The sequence below is a fragment of the Balearica regulorum genome, chromosome 1 (assembly GCF_011004875.1).
Source record: "Balearica regulorum gibbericeps isolate bBalReg1 chromosome 1, bBalReg1.pri, whole genome shotgun sequence".
Lineage (NCBI taxonomy): Eukaryota > Metazoa > Chordata > Aves > Gruiformes > Gruidae > Balearica > Balearica regulorum.
Window position 1 is genome coordinate 201,979,703 of NC_046184.1, and position 20,830 is coordinate 202,000,532.

The window sequence follows — 20,830 nt, forward strand, 5'->3', positions numbered from 1 at the left end:
ACTGCTGTATCTCCCACAGAAATGTTGTCACTGAGATCTCGATAGGTACAACGGTGACTACATTGAAAATTATATACCAGAGACCTCAGAGCCAGGCTAGATCACTCATACTCATTCTAGACAGTGCTTCATTCTGCCACAGAGGAAGGCATTTTGAAACTTGAGCATCTGTGGCAGAAACTGTTCTTTCATCATTAAAAAACAGGACTGTATCCTCAATGCCACACTTAGTCAAAACTCCCACCGAAGAACAATGTGTTCCTCAAGAAAGGAATTGAAATCTTTGCAAGAGTAAGGGTTTAATTGTAGAAACCAGGCAAATGCTTTAATATTTGACTATTGATCCTTGCTGTCACTGCACCGTCCTGCCTTTTCCATTACTCAGAAGAAAATGGAGTCCTTGTATGCAAGAGTCAAGCCAGTTCAGCCAAAACTGCAGCCCTTGTGTTACAGTGATTCCTCACTTCATGATTACTTGAGTGCATGGACAGTGATTTCAATGTATGGATCACAGCTTTTTTTAAGCTGCCTATAGAATTACAGTATGAAAAACTTGATAATTAAATCGTTCTCACTCATTTGAAATCACTTTCAATCTCCCCATAAATAAATAGTAATAAGCAGAGTAAAATGTTAATTGATGTCACTTCTTTTTTTAAAGAGGCTACTTGTGCCAACTGCAGATATGCCTTTCACAGTTAGCAAAAGATAAAACTGCGCAGACAGATGACGGTGCAACTACCCAGTCCTTTGCAAAATGACATCTATGACTCCAGACAGGGATACCTCAGCTGCTACCCAAAAGAACTGCAGTAGACTACTTGCCCAAAGCCCAGAGAAGCTGGCAGAGAGGTCTGCTTTGACTTCCAGTGAGCTTGGGTCCCAGCAATAGTTAACAGACAACTCATGTGTTACACTGTGTGGTACCTAGCAATTACATGCTCAACCACAGGAGGGGCATTTCCAAGGGTGACAGAGACACACAAAGGTCCCTGCACCACGAGGGAATGAGACAGAGGCCCAGGCTAGGGACCACAGCAGCCAACATCACGAGCACTGCTGGAAATCTGAGACAGCCATGGGGGAACAGCACAGGTGGGGGCATCGAATTCTGCCTAATGCAACACTTTAAGCATCTATTTCAGCACAGCAACTCAGCCTCTCTAAGAAACCAGAAACTAAACCATGAAACGCATCCTGCACAGTAAGATCAAGCCTTTTCTCAACAGCCTAGTGCCCAGAGCTTGAATACATGCAACATGTAGAAAAGGCTCTCTCCAGCCTGATTAGACTTGAATAAGTATCCACAGTCCCAGCCACAGCTGCTTTTTGTCTAAAAGTCTTTCAGCTCCCCAAAATCTCTGGATACACAGTGGTCCACGGTCAGCACTGCTCAGCACCATGCGATTCAGAGGACTCAGCCTTGTCCTGAGCACACGTAGCAAAGGAGACCTCCTCCATGAGGTCAGGTCTCAGAATACCTGGTTTTGAATACTAAATAGCATAAAGGCACAGACAGGCCCCTAAGTACTCATTACAACAAAGGCAGGATCTCTGCCGAAAGCATTAAATAAGAATCTTTCAGGCAATCGGTAGAGTTTTGCCAGGAAAACTTAAATCATAGAATTGTAGAATGGTTTGGGTTGGAAGGGACCTCAAAGATCATCTAGTTCCAACCCCCCTGCCATGGGCAGGGACACCCTCCACTAGACCAGGTTGCTCAAAGCCCCATCCAACCTGGCCTAATGCCTCAGCTACTGAAAGAGCTTTGACATCTTCCTGAATCCCTTTCCCGAACTTAGTCTCATAAATTCTGTGTAACTGGAACGTTAGATAGCAGAATACTTCCCTGAATCCTGGGCCGATTCTTGCTGAAATTCTGCCGTTATCTTTACAGACGGCGGCACTGTTGTTTCACTGCTTAGCTCTGGGGACATTGTTCACTTGAAATAATGAACAGGCAGGATGTGCAGAAATAACATGATTCACTAATGAGACTCTATGTACACAGAGACAGCTTTGTTTAAACTGCAGCTGTATTGCACAGTGTATCGTCCTAGAACCGCTGGTGCCACCTCCACAGTTACCGAGGCAGAAGCAGAGACCCCGAACCTCTAAAAGGCTTTTCACAAATCCTTCCCACAAGGATTTGAAAGCCTCCGAAATTGCTTGGTAACTTGGAAGTCACATCATGCAGAGGGATACCACCTCTGTTTATCCTTAGGTTCTCTGAATGTACAGCAAACTTCAGACAAGGCATACCTGAATGTTAAATAATCAAAGCACCATAGGTGGGCCATACGCGAGGTATGGACCTACTGGCAAAACACAGGGATTTGCTTTTTATTCCAGTGAAATCCATGACTACTGTGTCATTTAAGTTTGTCGTATATATAGTCATATATAAAGTAGTCCCTGGAAAGAAGCGGGGATCAGTAAACTACCGCACAATGGGAAGCGAAGCCACGGATGTGGTGGTGCACCCGCAGGAGGAGTTCACTGAAGGAACCAAGACCACGATGTCACAGCCAGCGACGTGTCACCAACTGATGACACGTCTCAAGCAACTCAAAACTCATTTTCTTCCTTGCACTTTGGACATCTCTCCCTGCAGCTATCTGCCTATGCAGCCATCTCCCAGACATGGCCCTTGGCCCTCCTGGCACAGGCTGGAGGGGCTCCTCCCTCGGGACAAGGCAGAGAGAGACCCTGGTGAAGCTGAGTCCAGTGACCTTTTTTCAGTGGTGTGAATCGGTTATTCTCTCATGATCTAATCTGTATCCAGCCCAGGTGGCTTGGGAAGAGGAGGCCACAGCTGCCCGAGAGCCTCCCCTTGCCGCACAACCTAGTGCTTCCCGGATGCAGCTGAGGATCCGCCTCAGGCATATTCAGTAAAACACAAGCGGGTGCATTCTTACAGCTTGTTCATATCATCTGTTCAAATGATTTTAAATGGGAAAAATTAAAATGCAGCCTTACCACGCAAAAAATTAAAACCTGTCCAGCTTCTGAGCTGTTTATTTTAACCATTTTTTGAAAAGTGCTGACGGCAGATTGTAACAGGACACAAATGCAGCGCAGTTTAAGGGTGTTTGACAATTCATCAAGAGAAATTAAGTGTAAAGCTGCATGCACTGGATGAATATGTTTAATAAATTAGGAATGACACAAGCACTCCCTTAACGAGGAAGATGCAGCCAAAGCTTACATCATTGTATACTCAGAAGGCTTGAAGGATCAATAATGAAAATATTAAAAAAGAGAGCTAATGCAAGAGCATTTTTACAAGAAAAACAACCTAAATTTTAACGACAAAGTGTCCACTTTGAAATCATGGTTTTTTAAACACATTCAAAAATTTATAGGAATAATTTTTGTACTGGGATTTAGAAAGGTTTGCATACTGTAATGCTATTTGTATGAAAAAGTTGTATTCAAATATTGAAACACAGCATATACCAAGACATTTTCACATGTAGCTGATAGTTCAAACAAAACAGAGTCCTCGGCACTTGCTCTGATAGCTTGCCCAGCATGTATATTAAATAAAGAACTACTAGTATTCAAGTTGTGAGCCCTCACAAAAATACTACCTCTTCTGCAGTGGGTCTGTCAGGTTTTCCTGCTAAACTCTTCCATTGCTATAGACATGCTTATCGGAGAAAGGACGTGATCGGCCATCTCAGTTGAGTGCCCAGACCTAGCTGAGGATCCACCAGGACAGTGAGTGCCTCTTGAGCTCCATCTTGCAAAATCCACACACCCCTGAGGAACTGGCTGGCCTGTAGAAAGCCAGAAGTCTTGCAAAAAAGCTATGGGCAGGTTGTATGCTGTGTTAGAAACTAATACCATTTATAAATGTTATTTAAAAGTCCCCTCTCCAATGTTCCATGCATTTAAAACACCTCTTCCAGAACAATATATCAAAATGTTCTAGAAACACGAAGAATAAAGTATCTTTACAGAGTGTATATGTGTTGTTATTCTTTGTTTAGATATGGGAAATTTAAAGCAGTGCTCAAGTACTTTTCAATTGTGGCTAATTAAAATAAGCATAACGCTCTTCATTTAGCCATCCGAATAAGATGGTTAATTTCCAGGGGCACTGAGTACTTACAGCTTCTATGGATTTCCCATGTATGCAGCTCAGTTACTTGAACTGAGCTTTGTAAACAAATATGAGCCAAACTGACACCTTGAGGATCAGCAGGAGTTCCAATTAATGGGAGACCCACTGCTGCTAAAAATTGCCACAGCTAGTCTGAATTCAAAGAAGTTCTGACAATTTACACCAGCTAGAGGTCTGATGACTGTAGTTTAAAATATTTATAGAAATTGAAAGCTGTTTTGCAGCAAGATATTCCAATTTCAGTATGCAAACACTTCTTGGCACCAGCAATTAAATATATATTTGGTTATGTAAAAACAACAGCAGTTGACCTGGGAAGACAACGCAGCTTGTTTCTCCGCTTTACAGAAAGCTTTGCTGTAAGTAAAAAACACATAAAATTGTCCCTAGAGTAACTGTTCATATGGGTTCAGTGTACAGTCTTTAGTAGAAACAGAAACACCAGTTTCTCTCAACTCTGAGATGTTTTAATTTTCAGTAATGACTACCTAATCCTGTTCTCACTGAGCAGTACCATTTTTCAAAGTACATTTTTTCTTGCTGGGTGCAGCATAAGCAGGATTATGTGAACAGGCTGCTGCAGTCCGACACCTGCAACTCAGAATACCTTGTTTTAAAGGCTTGGGCGGGATTTTTGCACAAGTGCCTGAGCACTGGTGTAACCCTGTCTCCACACTGCAGGAGCTGCTCTGAGGGTAGGCTTAGCCCACTGCCGACTGCCTCGAAACTCTCGCTCACCTCAGAAACATCAGGAATCCTGAGCCCTTTACTTTGTTTATGCATTTTATATTGCTGAAAGCATTTACAATGTGTAAAATGAGCATTTTTAAATACATGCCTCCAGAACACTTAATGCTTTCAGACGGGGTAACATTCACCTCCGGCATGGCTGGCAGGAAGCCTTCTGCCTTTTTACACCTTAGGCAAAGCAGATCTTGGCGCATGGTTTTGTCCCAGCAGGGTGTCTGGATGCTGTTTCACCTGCCTCTCTAGTAACTCCTGAATTTAGGGGCCCCCAACTGAGAGAAAAATGGTAGTCTTGGCATGACAGGTAGGGGTGCCATGGTGGGGCGCAGGACGTGGTTCAGTGCCAGGCAGAGGTCCCATCAGCGTTGGATTAGCTCTGCTGAAAGACAGGGAGGAATGGCTAGTGGTGGGGGCCACAGCAGTGAAGCTCCACCAGGTCACATGCTGTCCCTCTCCTCTCCTCCCCAGACTGACTTAGTGCAGGTCTCTTTAAGTGACATCATATTATGTTATCCAGACCTATGCTGTCCAGTCTCCTTATGCCACTCCATCCACAAGAAAAAGCCAAACACTGCAGTTTACTGTCTGGAAAAATGATCTTTTTTGGTTTTTTGTTTTTTGTTTTTTTTTTGAATGGATAACTTGGTTTTAACAGGATTGAAAACATTATTCATTGTTACTGATGTTGGCCAGTATATTTAAATTTTCTTTTAAACAATATCTTAGCTGTATTTGTAAGGTGTTTTAGGTTTGTGCTTCTGTATGCCACAGAGCGACTGTTTTCATCCAGAATTAGACTAGGAAAAACTTATTTCTTTCAGATAAAATTTGGTGCTTATCTGAATAGAAATAGGGTATGGTTCCTTATAACTTAGAAAGTTTTTCCTTATTTATATCCATCCCAATCCATCTCATATCACTGAGGGATTACTAGACAGCCTATTAAGATCAGAGACTCTGTCCACCCTAGACAGAGCAAGTATTTTACTACATCAAAATCTTCCAGCACAAAGCAGGTGGCAGCTATCTCAGCAACTTCTAATTTTTCACTCCATTCAACATGTCTCAAGTGGCAGAAATACTGTGCCTCAGACTGAGCACTTCACAGCTTTCACCCACAGGAAGACCCAGCCGTAGGCTGAATCACCTGTTTCCAGAAGAAATGTTACTTTGACCTCCAAAACCAGTCAGGATTCATTGCTGTCTCTCACTACAAATCCTGGAAAGTAAAATGTCTTGTTGGACTCACTGCAAAAATTAGGTATTCTGATTCCTAACCAGTCCCATGTCTCAATGTGCTATATAAATATATGTTCTACTCAGTGGGCAGCAGGGCAGCTAATATAAGAACCCCAAGATCTTTCTTAATGAACATGTCTGGCATTTTTGGAGACTGGTTGAAGTTTGGCAAAGCTTGAAGAGATTGCGCTATATCAGACTTCTCCAATTTTTCATTTATGCCAGGCAGAATCTTACCCTTTATGAACATAGAATGGTAAGATGGATAAAAGGAACTATATTTGACATGGTATTCTCCTGTTATTCTACTCCTTATGATATGTTGCTACATTTTCTTCCTTGCAAGCAGCAAGACCTCAAAACAGCAACAGATTAATTTAAGATGTCAGTTTAAGATTAAGAAATGGTAAAAAACCCCTCAGGAATGAGTGACTTCTACAAGTAAAGATGCTCAACTGAGCATCTGTACATGCCTTTTTCACAAACTACCTCAATGTCAGCTTAAGATGTTCCATAAAAGGCGGTAGAAGTCCTCTGACCTAGCTAATGTTTCTGAGATGAAAGAGAAGATTTGTACAAAATGAGTTGCATTTAACTACTCTCAGGGTGACAGAGACATAGGGATCTGTGGCAAGAGCCACACTGAGAGAAAAAACTCCTGCCATCTTCTCAGAAGCTGTAACTGGGGGAAAAAAACCCACAACTTACTGCTATTACTGTTCTCAGGAATTTGCGGAGTTGCTAGATTGAACTGAATTTCTGTATTTTTATTTTAGAAACCGAACCCACTATGTTAGGTGCTCTTTCCAATAAGCACCAATCCTTTGCCTGTCTGGTTGGAGTTTCAGCCAGCAGGTCCCACCAAGTCCCAGTCTCACCTTCATGAGAACAAAGCATGAAATGATTGCAAAGGCAAATACCATCAATATACTGTAGGGTACTGAAACTGCTTTAATACAAGCAGTCCACTCATCCATTATTTTTTCCTAGTGAGGAAGGTAACCCCATATGGGAAAGCTATAGGGCAAAAATGCAGTTTGCTTCTGAGGGGATTCATTCACAGACATCCATGTTCACAAAGGTGTAACGTAACATGGCCACTATGTCAAAAGCCACCGGTAACACTGAGAAATCAGGCTGGATGCTTGATTTTTACTGTTGCCAGAAACAGATCACTAATTCACGAGATCTGCGTAGCTGATACACCATTATCAAATTTAAAATTAGAGAAGAGGTATGGGAGATTTCTGTAACTCTACATCCTTCTTTGTGACTCCATACTGATGTTTTTCAGAAAGAAGGATTAGAAGGAAGGCAATAAATGCAAAAATCCCTGCTACAAGACAGTTTCTTAAGCTTTGGTCAAATTATAATGCAAGCACATTGAAGTTCACTATTTTAATTAGAAGCAGAGTCTGAGAGAAAAAACGGGGTTCATTCCCCAGGTGGGAACTCTAGCTGCAACTGCAATGCAAACAATAAATAATACTGCATAACTCGAGCCTTAGTGAAATGCTGGCTTGTGTTTTGCCTAATGGCAGATCAATACCATACAAATGAAGCAATTACAGTTGTGTCATATAAAGCCTTATTTGGTCAGCAGCCAAAATGGGGATTAGCTGGAAGAGTTCCTAGGACTTTCTGTCTGAATATTCGCAGAAGTTAATGAGGAAGATCTGATAGGCTGAGACAAACATAAACGATGCCAGCAATCAGATGAGATGGTTGGTCCAATAGCCAGTGTGCTGATAATTAAAATACCCTGAAGCCAGCAGAACATCAGACCAAGATCAGGTGAAATTATCAGACAAGGGCAATTCAACCCCTCTGGCAAGCAGCTATATAATGTTGCCACCATCAGTAGAGCCATGTACGCAGCAGCAAATGCAAATACACCGGCACTCAGACCAGTTAGACCAAGCACAGTCATGTTAATTCAGTAATACTCATGGTTATAATGTTTCAAACACAAGCAACCAGGCTACAGAGAAAACAAAGTGTGGAAATTACTAATAGATCTCTGCAGTGGACATGGAGATCCAACAGATGTAATTGCTGTTGTCCTGAACACATGCCCACATGCCACTTGTAATAAAAAAAGTTGGAAGGAGCAGGGTCCGCTGGTGATGGAGATTTCTGCTATTGCTTTCTAAAGGGAAGACAGAACAACATGTGGTCATAGACCACAGACTATTTAAGAAACTATTAGTTGAAGTTACATTTTCCCTACTGTTTTGTCTCCAAAACAATTTCTTTGATCAAAGACACTGAGAAATCTACTGTGGTGTTTGTTCCTCCATAGATTTGAAAAAAGTCATACAAACATCTGAAATAGGAATGGACTTTACATGTTCACAGCACAATAAACACTACACTATTAATCTTCACTATCCCTCTGAGGTTGATGGGCAATTGTCATTACCCTCAATTTGCATAGGGGAAACTGAGGCCAGGAGGTGAACTGATCTCCTCCAAGACTCCCAGGAGATCAGGGCAGGATCATATTTAAGCTCATCAGTACGACAGGACTTCCAGTCTCATGCTCAACCACACTTCATTGCTGCTCAGAAATCTTTGGACCTTTTCAGGTAAGTGTTCATAGAGAATTTATCCTTCTGGCCTCTCGGTGGAAATCACTTGCGCTCAATTCAGTCTTTAACCATGAGATACTCCCTAGTTTTTCTGCATACCCTGCCAGAAGTGAGAGACAGACAACCTGAGTGGTCTGATTCCTGTAACAAAAAAACTCTTCCACCTTTTGATCCTACTCTTAGGGGTTCCACAAAGGTCCATGCTGTCAGTCACTCATCAGCTATATAAGGCTGCTTGGAAAGTTAAAAGGGCTCCCTTTGCCCTGGCAAAGCAGAGATATGAAACATTGCCACTTATTTCACTGAATTAAGATACTCTCACTCTCTTTTGTTTTGCCAGCTTGAATATGGAATTTAGATGAGAACAATCTGAATGACTTCTGATTCACAGAAATCATAACTAAAGCCTAGTGGTCAGGAGCAGCTTTTGTGGAAGCTGGGGAGAAGATCTTCTACTACACAGAAAACTTAAACATTCCTCTCTGCAAGCTCCTACAACTTTTGAAATATTCCTGTAGTTCCAGGAGATTGAATGTGATGGCTGAAGACATCCTTTTCATATCCATAATTGTCAGAAAAGGATCATAGCGTAGCGCGGTCTGGAAGGCACCTCAGGAGGTGACTGCTGCAGCCTCCTGCTCACACAAGGGCCAGCTCTGAGGTCACACCAAGCTGCTCAGGGCTTCATCCAGTCATGGTTTGAAAACCTCTAAGGATGGAGACTGCACAACTTCTCTGGACCACCAGTGTCACTCTCAGACTGCCCTCAGGCAGTCAGGAAAAAGTTCCTCCTTACATCCAGTCTGAATTTCTCCTGTTTCAGTTTATGCCCGTTGTCTCTTACCATTCCACCCTGTACCGCTGTGAAGAGCCCAGCTCCATCTCCTTGAAGACCTTCCACAGGCACTGGGGGCTGCTGTTAGGTCCCCCCCCAAAGCCATGCCTGCTCCAGGTTCAACAAGCCCAGCTCCCCCAGCCTCTGCGCACAGGGCAGGTGCTACCGATCCAGCTCCAGCTTGATCACCTTCCACTGAAATTGCTTCAATTTATTCATGTTTTTCTTGAATTAGGAGGCCAAAAAAGGATGCAGTATTCTAGATGTGATCTGAATGTTTGCAATTATTTTATTTGATGCCTCAACATCTTCTCTTGTGGCCTACAAATTGAATGAACTAAAAGCACTCTAATTGGAAACTGCCTTGGATAACTGCCCACTGTCTAAAAGAGATGCCAAAAGTAGCAGCCTGCTTAGTTAAGTGTGATAGGAACAATTCCTAAATCTTCAAGAAACTGTGATGACTTTCTGTTCACTTTCAACCACACTTTCATGGCCTGAGTTTGCATTATTGAAACTCTGCACAATCAGAACTAATTGTCAAGCGTTCATGTGGATTTAAAAGAAAATAATCATTAGCAGATAAGGTTAGAATATAATTAAAATAATAACATATACTGATTAAAATCTGCGGCGATACATCTGAAAAAGTGCAAAGCATCTGAATGTAGGCTGGTCCCACAGCTTTGCACACAGGAGGACATAATCTTTTTAATTAAAACCAATAAAGAAATAAGCATCAGTCTAAATCCTGGCTCTTACTGTTTTGTGTTGCAACTAGTAAAAAGCTTTTGTGGGAACTTACTTTCACATTCAAAATTTTTGTTGAAAATGTAAAAATCTAAAAAATTGCTTAGTAATGTTTGCATTTAGGCACCTGAAATTTGGGTGATTTATCTAGAAAAACTGAAGATACTCTGTAGGAAATAACTCATGATTTCCAACCAGGTTCAATGAGTTTTTCTGTAGACTCAGAGTTTCACTATCCAAAATAAATCTGAACCACACAAATGACACAGCGTAAAATGCTATAAAAAGAATTTCCACACTGCTGTGTGCAAACCCAGGTGCCTACAGCCATACCAAGGAAGCCAAAGGTCTCATTCTAAACATAAAATCCTCTCTTAAGACACAGTTGCCATTTTTGGCTGCACTAAATGGAATCATATAAGCAATAGATTGGAATGAGTCTAATGTGTAATTACGTACAGAGGAAGCCTATTCTGGAGGTAACAGATGGGCTGCCAGATGTTGAGGCTGCTCTCACCTGCAGGCCGTGGAAGATGCAAGGGATCTGCATCGTCTTGTGCACAGATGCTATTCCTCCCATGTGGAGGGGTTGGGGAGAAGAAAAAGAATTAAAAAAAGCTCTGTCTTGTCTGAGTCCTGGAGGCATATTATTCTTTTTATGTGTTCTTTTAGAGTAGAAAGAACGAAATGAAGTGTAACAATAAAATAGGTCTCCATATCAGGTCAGGCTTGGACCACTTTCATCCAGTTGACTTTTGGCTTTAAAAAAATGCAGGGAAAATTGTAGTCAAACTTTGACTACAGAAAACTGCCAATCCTGCCAAAAGCTGTTAAAAGAGAGTCTCACTCAACAAAAGAGCACACAGTATTGTTCAGCATCATGTGATTTGCTAAAACATATGGCTAAATGGGAGCTAAATCCTTTTTCAGGTTTGATTTAGCTCTTACTCAGTGGCTTGATTGGAACGAGAAGCAAAGGAAGGAAAGCAGAAAATAGGAGTAAGCCTTCTAGCTATAAATATACAGAAAGACTTGAGCAAAGGATATCTACAGATAGTTGAGAAAAAGAGCAGAGTTTTAACTCTACTTCCTACCACACACAAGGTAGACCAGTTCAGAGAAATACTTACTGATTGACCATGAGTCAATTTTTAGTCATACAATCTTTTAAACGTGTATCGTTCAGTGAGATGCACGTACGGCCATTTTATCTGGAACCTGAGCACATTGGGAACATCTTGCTGATGTTGGGAAACAGCCATATTTTAGAGATGTTGTGCCAAGACACAGAGCAGCTTAAATTATCTATTAAAACTCCTGAATCTTGTTTTGTGCTTTTTTCATTGGCAACATCTTTTCACCTTTTGTTCTGGCATATTCGCTACCTCCATAATGCCTACTCTGTCACATGGTGTGCCAGTCTAAGATACTGTTCTCAGCTCAAAGAAACGACAAGAAAGAAAATAAACCTTTTTTTCTACTTTTAGTTTGGGATTTCTCACAAGAGTCAAGGCTGCATGAAGACTAAATGGTCATTTTGTGTCTCTTGGGAGCCCATCTAGTACTTACAGTCAATTGGAAGCGGGCAGTTTTGCAACTACCACACAGATTAATTGCAAACTGTTTTTCAGATGCTATTTGTTCCCCAAATGTCAGTTCCCCAGAGAGGTATTGTTACGAGCTGCTGAGATGCCTTTCAGTGGCCTGCTCCCTTGCTTTAGTCTACCTACAATTTACCTGGACAATTATCTTAGTGGGATAGGCCTTTTACTTGGTGGGAACTGTACCATCAACTTCAAAGGGTAGCTGGCTTGTGCCCTTAATGAACACATATTCTGAAGCCTGGCAGTTTCCTGGTAATTGACACCTAAACAGCCAGAGAGTTGTAATGAAAAGAAAAGAGAGAAATAATAATGAGCTGCATTGTTAAAATATAATGGGCTGCATCTTGCCCTCTGCTGAGCTGCTTTATGAGGGATTGGGAAAATGGCACAGAAAAGGGCAGGAGAAATTTATTTCTGAAGTGTCAAGAAGCAGAGTTTGTTCCTCAGAGGATCTATAGACTGGAAACAATGATAGCCCTTTTGTATTCTACTGGCACACTCTGAGGATTAATACTTATCAAACCTTGGTAAACGTCCAGAAAGTCAGTAAGACGTGTGCACAGCAATGGTGAGAGATTCTCTTCTTCACTGACGGTTTTAGGGAAGTTCATTGCTTATACTTAAATATATGCACCTTTCTACCTAGCAGAGAAGTGAACAGCCTAACAAATTTCATTTGGACAGATTTGATATCATGAAGCTCCTATTCTGTTTACATTCAACTATTTCTGAAACAAACAAACAAACAAAAAAGAACTGTGATTTTTTTTTTTTTGATGCCTTGATTTTTTTCTGATTGTAGAAAATGAGCCTGTTGTTACAAAACTTGTCCCAGTGCTGACTACCACGGACTGGCTCAAGCAATGCTTCTATATGACAGCACAGAAATTTCACCTTTAGTAATCACTAAATATCAGAAGGACAAAGCTCTTGTATAAATATCTTATAAAAAGGAAAACAAAGGGAAAAAAAAGCCTCATTGTGCTTTTAAGCCATTGCTAGAGCTGAAGAGACAGAATGGTAGTTTCACCTTTTATACTGATTATACTGCTAATTTAAAAATACCTATTGCCATGCAATGTTTAGATAAAAAAACTACCTTTCTAGGCAATAGCTTTACTCCTGTTTCCATGTTCTGTCCTTTCACTCCTGCTCAGAAGCAAGATGTTTTACAACTATTCTCTCTAAAATCCTGGGACCTTCCCTGCAGTAGGAAGCAGGATGATATTAGCAGAGAGGTACCAGAATGTGACTGTGTAACCAAAATGGGAGCTGGGCTTCTTGGAAGAGCTTTTCCTTCCATCAGTTCCTTTTAATGTCATTTGTAGTATAGAAAAAAAGAAATGTCAACAGAACAAATTCCTGTGACTTTCGCTCTATCCTCCAGACCACAAAGAGCTTTGTTCAATTATGAATCCCCCCCTGAAGTCTGAGGGTGAAAACTTCCTGCAAGTGGCAATGAAGAAATAGGCTCTGTGGGGCAAGGCAGATCAGAGATGGCTCACTGAAGTACTTGAAAGATATACCGATGTTTGGTTTTGGTTTTTTTTTGCCAGGACAGAGGAAAATCAGTGAGTGCAGCAGCATGGACACTAATGAGTTGTTTTCCTCTGAAGTTACAAACATCAGAAAGTCTCTCAATTACAATGCTCTTCACTGCAATTTGGTGTCTTAAATCAGGATTATTACAATTTTGTGCCTCTACATGTAAAAATTGCAAGAAAGGGCAAAACTCCTCCAAGTAGAAGATTTTGCTTAAATACATTTTCTCGTACATCATGCAATGGAGCTCATTAGCCATCATCAAATTTTCTTTTTTTTTTTAATTGTACTCTTTTTGTATGGGCAAGACCCTTATCTTGATTAAAAATGATAAAATTAATCCAACAGGCATCACTGGGGAACACAGCAAACTGGGATTCTAATCGCTGTTCTCAAGGATTTATTTTTACTTCTAAAACAGATATTCTGGTTTTAGACAGAAATAATCCAGGTAACCAAAACTAAGTATGCCTCCCAGGCTCAGGTGAAAGAACAACTTGCTAACATTCATTGCCAGGCTCTCTCTTCACTGATCTTCTTTTGACCCATGACCTTTACATTCCTTGTTCAGCAGTGGCCCACTCTCTGCCTTTTTACCTAGTAAATGTTATTTCTAGTTGACAGAAAACCCAACAAGCTCTGAAGGATCTGACCTGCTTGAGAAATATCCAGGCTACAAGCTCTGACACTGAATGGGTAATGGGGTGGTAATTCAAGCCTTGTTATGCCTACAGTGAAGGGAAGAATACTATGCAAAGTCATACAGTATGATTATATCATCAGTCAAACAGGATAATGTTTACAATATGCATAAAATGTTATAGATCACATTCTAGTTTTCAAATCATTTTGTATCACAGAAAGAAATGACCTTGTGAAATGTTGGTAAGTGAAACTCCTGACTAAGACCCTGTTCTTGTAGATATCAACAGACCACCCCATAACTATGCAGGGATTCTTGTTTTCTCTGCTGCACCTTGCTTTAAAAGAATAGAGGTCAAACTGAGTAATTTCACGTCACTCATTTTTATCCTCAAACATCCATTATTCACCAGTTGTCTCTATATCTTCTCTACGTTGAACATAAATAACACCAGTTTCTAGCTCCTACAGTGCTTTGCTGAAATGATTGCCTCAGTGGATAACACACAGATTATGAGCAAGATCAGCTATTCTGGCAGGAAAAGAGAAACATGAAAAAAAAATTGAACCTGCTTCCTCGGCATCTCTCCTCACTGTGAAGATTGCTCGTCTTCAGAATGATCTGGGGAGGTCTTTGGAGGCCAGTGTTGCCAGCTGGAGGACAGCTAGCCAGCAGACGAAACACCCATTCTTCTCTCTGAATTGCCAGAACAAGGCTCAAAAGCACATAGGGCACAGACCTCACCATGGTGACCCAAGCGCACGTTACCTTTGCCTATTTCTGCACCTTTCTAGAAACAGGAACACCCCATTGAGTAAGCAATGCACCTAGATACATAGAAATACTGCAAGCTAGAATAGCTACATCAAAGATGTCGGTAAAAAATAAATACATCTATGAAGTCCCTTGAAAACTGAACAATACAGAGTACAGAAGAGTGGTCCAGGGAAATGCTGTATGATACAACATAAATTGCACAAGGAAGCTTCACTCATCGTAAAAGTATATTTTTGCAAAGATTCATGGATTTCCACAGTACAAAATCTTTGAAAAACACTAGTGGAAGAAGTCCTCTGTAGTAAACAGATTTTGAGTCTGTAAGTAATTTTTTCCCTAGTTTTCCTCTTATTCAGAGAGAAACTGTGAATATTGTACCCACTTTTTGTGCACACAAATCCAATTTTATAGAAATCATAAGACACCAGAGAATGCAAGAAGTTTTGGTGGAAATATTTTGTTTGTCCTTATAGGTGAACTACTGTGCAATGACTTTGATTCTTTTCCTTTGGTATGAATTATCAGTTCACTGACCTACAAAACCAGGGTGAAAAGAGAACGGGGTATATATCAGAATAATATATTAAGTTCACAATAAACAGCTTTGACAGTGAATGATGATCTGGGAATTCCTTCCACAATAAGCTCCATATACTCTGGTCTCCGAAAACATCATGGACAGAACTTGATATAAAGCTTAATGGTCCCATCAGAAGAAATTATACTATCATCAGATTTACCCTTATTTTCCCAAGCTTGTTTCAGGTCAATGAAAAACATGTTAAAAAAAAAAAAGAATATCCCATCCTACGTTAAGGTTTGCCAAAATTTTGTATGAACAAGTATGCATTACTAAAAGAAGTTTTCCTTTAATACTGCATTTCTAACTAAGGGACCATACTGGATATATCTTTAAGAAGCAAAGGTAACATTGTCAGCTGTAGTACCACACTGAAATGAAGCAATGAAAGAACGGCAATTTTACAGATTTACCAAGTCCAAATAAGGACTAGTTAAGTCACTGAGATCAATATGGTAGTTTATAAAGTCCATGCACACAAAGACTCGCTTCACAACAGATCTTTACCTTATTCACATAAACTCACGTGTTTTGTCAAGAAGTTCCCTCCACCACAGATCCCTCACTTTTATTGTAAATCTCTTTCCAGTATTGCACAACTATATGAAACAGGAGAATCCATACAATGTTGACAGTGCATCGTTGGGATGCCTTTTGCACCCCAAGTGCTCTCCAGGGCACTCCTCCCTTGCAAGGAATGGAATCTAAAATCCATAGCTTCACTCACATTGTACTTTGCACTTCACACAAGTTGCTAGAATGAGCAGAAAACTACATCTGCATCACCTGCTTCACTGATGCACTTCCCACATTTCCCACCTCGTGTTAATGCAAACACAGTAAAGAACGGATATAGAACTGGCACCTTAGTTTATGTAAAGAGCCAGTTCATGTCACCAGCTGTCACACTGCAAAGAACCAGCAGGTATCACCACGTGGACCTTTTTGCCTCCCTCTCCAGAACATAAAGAATTCCTCCTAAAGTCAAACTGGAGTTATTTATTTACTACATAAAAAGAATAGAGACTTTAATAATGAAATATAGAATCCCAGATTCATATCTATAAACACTAACTGCAATTGAAATCACAGGAACTTAACATAGCTCTGGATTTCATCAGGATGGTGAACAACCATCACCAATCTCTAAAATACATCTAATCCTGCCATTCTCATCTGGCTGGACTCAAAGTATCTCACCAGATGCTCAGGACCTGAGCAGGTTTCACTCATCCACACTGCATACTGTCAGCTGCAGGACAGAACAGCCAAATGTCCTTAGTTAAAATAGTCACAGAAACAATGGCAACAACTCCTCATTTTTTAGCCCAACCTGTCATTCACGTTTGCATCAAACAGCTTCAAGGTACAAAAAGTAGAAAAAGCTTTTAGTGTACCTTTAAGACAATATTGCCTCTACTTCCTTTTTCATTACCTTTTAGAGTGGAGGACTCTCTCATGTTCACCACTATTCAAACTTGTTTATGATGCCTACATATCTAAAATAGAAAAGCAGAGGCATGCAAGGCATAGGATTTGCATAGTACAGGATCTCCAGGTGTTGCCCTCTAGAAACACAGATCACTGCAAGTGGCAAGGCAGACGAGCCAGGGGTGATCCACAATGGCCAGAAGTCTGGCCACGAGAATGCCTTCTAATGACAACACATTTACAAAGGCAGGTCTTGCTAAGCAGACAAGCAGCACTCTCTTAACCACCTTTGAAGAAAAAAACTCATTAATTCACACTGAATACTATGCAGTATTTTTGGAAGGATACCTACCGTGGTGGGAGGAGGAAACAATAAGGACAGCCGGGTAGTGCCATGAAAGAAACTCAATCTTTGTCGTGATAAGAGCCTTTGCCCTCAATCCCATGTTCCTTCTCAAATATGTCAGTCTTTTACAACATTATATAGAAATGAATATCACTGAAAAGGAAGGAAGGAAGGAGACACACATGATGTGTAACGTGGTACTGCGCAGTGGGCATAAAAGAAACACACATCAGGCGTTTCTCATTCTCCTCCATCCAGTGATATGCATGAATCCTAATACTGTACCAGCACTGAGAATAAATCATTCCAATTAGCCAATAGGTACTGGTTGAACACTGCAGGAGTGTAGCATGGAACCCAGTAAGGAAGAGTTTCAAATTAAAATCCACTACGCTGCTCATGTGTAGGGTCATGAGCAACAGAGAGACCAGTCCCTGGACGCTCTGACAGGTGGATTTCATCTGCATGAGCGAAGTGATGGGTATGTGCTCTGTAATGAACATGAGCCCGGTGATGTGATGGCAGGGAACCATCACTAGTCCTGTGCTACAGGAAGAAGTCTGCTTTAGATTACCTCGCTTTCTGCCTGTGACAGATGTCTGAAAATATATGGTCTGACTCCATACACTCACATCAATTTTATGCAGCTGTTACTACATTTTTAGTGAAAAACCTCCTGATTTATAATCATTGTAAGTAGGAGGAGGATTAATACTAAAATATCTCTAGTGAAATAGGTGTTCAAAGAGTTTAGTGAATAATTCATTTGAAAAAAATTGATATTTTTCCCTAGTCCTGAACAGCCCAAGAATAGAGTGTGAATGTTTAACATTTATATGCTACTTGTAATTATTTGTGAACTACATCAAGTAATTTGTGGTCTACACATAACTCAAATGGGAAATTATGATTATTAAATAAAATATAGAATTTACAACTCCCATAGAAAATTATGTCTTTTGACTAATTTATGTAATAAGCTTAACTAGTCTGCCCTTCATGGATTTCAAACTGCATGTTCAATATTTGCAATTATCTGTGCAGGCAGCAGTTACATAAGTCATCTGATCAGTAACAGAAACACTATCATGTGGGATGCAGTCAAAATAGCAAAACCAGAGTATTCTACAATTTCGAACAATTCAGAAAATACTGAAGCATGCAGTTAAAATTTACAGCTGAGTCTTTTCTGTTCAAAAGCAGAGAGGTAAGAAGCTTTTCCCCTCTTCAGTAAGCACTACTGTCTATAGACATACATGGAAGAGGTGGTACGAATGTGAGGTATTGCTTGTTCTTTATTTTTGTCCAGAACATTAAGTGTGTTGCTTAATGTTTTTAATAGGTAAGCAGCACCAGTGTGTTGCCTGAGGTTTGTCACTGGGGCTGGAGAGGGAATGGGGTGCAGCAGGAGAACAAGCAGCTTAGCACATGTGAAAGAAAGGCTCGGGAAAGGCATGGACACGGACAGCCAGTCGAGACAGCTTGAAAGAAGATTTGGTCCAATTTTCAGGTTGAATAGCATTTCTCCTATTCCCCTTTTTGAAACACGTTTGAAGGCAGGATGTGAAAAACTAAATGCATTTGATTACATCACCCTAATGACAGTTGCCGACCTCCAGTTAGACCAAACTGTGCCCTCACTAAAACATACGGGAGCTTGGTCTTAGCTGGGATGGAACCAGGATTTCACACTTGATCCTTACAATCATGGTTGTGCTCTTCCTTTCTGTTCTTATTAAACTGTCTTACTAGGCTGTCCTCCTTCTAAAACTGCTTTATGTCTCGTCCCCACTACTCCTAGGTATTTTTATCTAGCCAACTGAACAAACCTGAAATAAGCCCAAATTTGACAAAAACCAACTTTCACTGGTTACTAGCGCTCATTATAACAGGCTGCCTCTTGTTGTTGATGTTGGATACTCTGCAGAAAAAAGTGAGAGGGACTAAAGAGCATCATAAAGCATACTTACAGCAAACAGCCTCCTGCTAGGGTATATATGACAGCAGCTAAATTGATTCCTAAAAAGTTTGCCCTAGCTTTGGCACAGTAGAGCATAACTGTGTCAGCAATGGGCATTTCTTTACTGTGGAAAAGCAGCTCCACTAAACTGCAGTGCTGCCTGCCACTTCTAGGTTCTCTGAAACATTGAGAATAAGATAGCAATACATTAGAAATATAAAATAAATAATAAGTGCTTTGAAAATATACCCAGATAATAGATCAGCTTCTCCTATTATCTGCTGCCTTCTACCTTTAACAACCCCATGAGTTCTGGACATGTTCTTCTTTACAATTAGTATTTTTATTGTTGTCATTTTTCTCTCATCTCCTTATGTTCTCTTACTACTTTATTTACTGGTGAAGGTGGTAGTTTTTAAATCTGAGAGGTACTGAATGTTAGGGACCAAAAATTCATATTCAGTGAGTGAAATAACTGGCCTGATTTGCCCCTGCACATACAAATCTTCTTTTGCTGTGGATGGAAATGATGCTGATGATACCCCTATTCCCATCCACGTCATACAGTTAAGGCATTGAGATTTATGGTATTATGTGCAGGTTCAACTAGTGAGTTAAGAGTGAGTCTAGTTATCTGCATAGTGGTAATGATGTCTCCTCTGCGGTCATGGATGTAGACAGGTATCTCCTCAGTTATTTCCTGCACAGATCTATGGCTCTACCTGCATTTGCAACTCCTCCCTTCAACTCACTTTGTCCCCTTTGTGAATCCATTTCATCAGAGCCTGTTGTAGTCCCTTATCATGAGCACATGGGTGAAATTTGGGATGTGGGGTGCTGGTTGCTCCACGGGCCATTCCCTCTCCCCCATCCACATGCGCCCTATTGCTGTAAGACTCCACAGGCCACACTCCCTCAATCTGCCAGTTCCTCTTTTGCTTTGAAGAAAATTGGCAAGTCTACCAGAGGGAAAAGGCAAGTTTTGTTAACCTTAAACATTAAATAGAATGGTAAATACTGCCAATTTTAACACAGAATTAGCACCTTCACTTTTGCTTCCCTGACAATTTGAATGAAAAGCAAATGATGTTCTGCCTGTGAATCAAAAACTCTCCTACTTGACTGAATGCGTCTGATACCATGATAAAGAAAATACTGGTGAGTTTGAAGGCAGTACTGAAATGCATAATGCTAGAAACACAAACTTCTTTTTTTTTTTTTTTTCTAAATAAGAAGGTGCTTTAATAAAAAGTACTTTAGTTAAGTTGCTTTAATGAAGGACTAATTGCCTCCAAGTGATGACGTTTGAAAAAAGATGTTACAAGCAGCTTCTTAATCAGAAATTAGCAGCCAAGATCAGTAAACAAAACATAAAATGTAGGCATATTATTGATGCAGATACTGATGCAGATAATGTAGGCATAATACTACTATAAAGGGTTGAATTTGGTGAAAAAAGCTGATGAAATAGAATAGCTGATGTTAATTCTATTGAGGCTGACTTCAAGTAGCTAGTGTTCAACCAGTTTGGTTTTTATATGGCCTTGAAAGATATGCCAACTATAGCTGCTAAATCCATATTGAAATTAGAAATTATTACCTTTGTTGATCAAAAAAATATGAAATGGAAGAAAAGAAAAATAACATACCATGTTC

The 20,830-nt window shown here is 40.5% G+C and overlaps 1 protein-coding gene across 5 annotated transcripts in view; it reads right to left on the minus strand.

The window, feature by feature from the left end:
* GRIA4 (glutamate ionotropic receptor AMPA type subunit 4) overlaps positions 1-20,830 on the minus strand; it is a 233,476-nt gene that overhangs the window by 21,351 nt on the left and 191,295 nt on the right. The gene's annotated exons all lie outside the window — the stretch shown is intronic.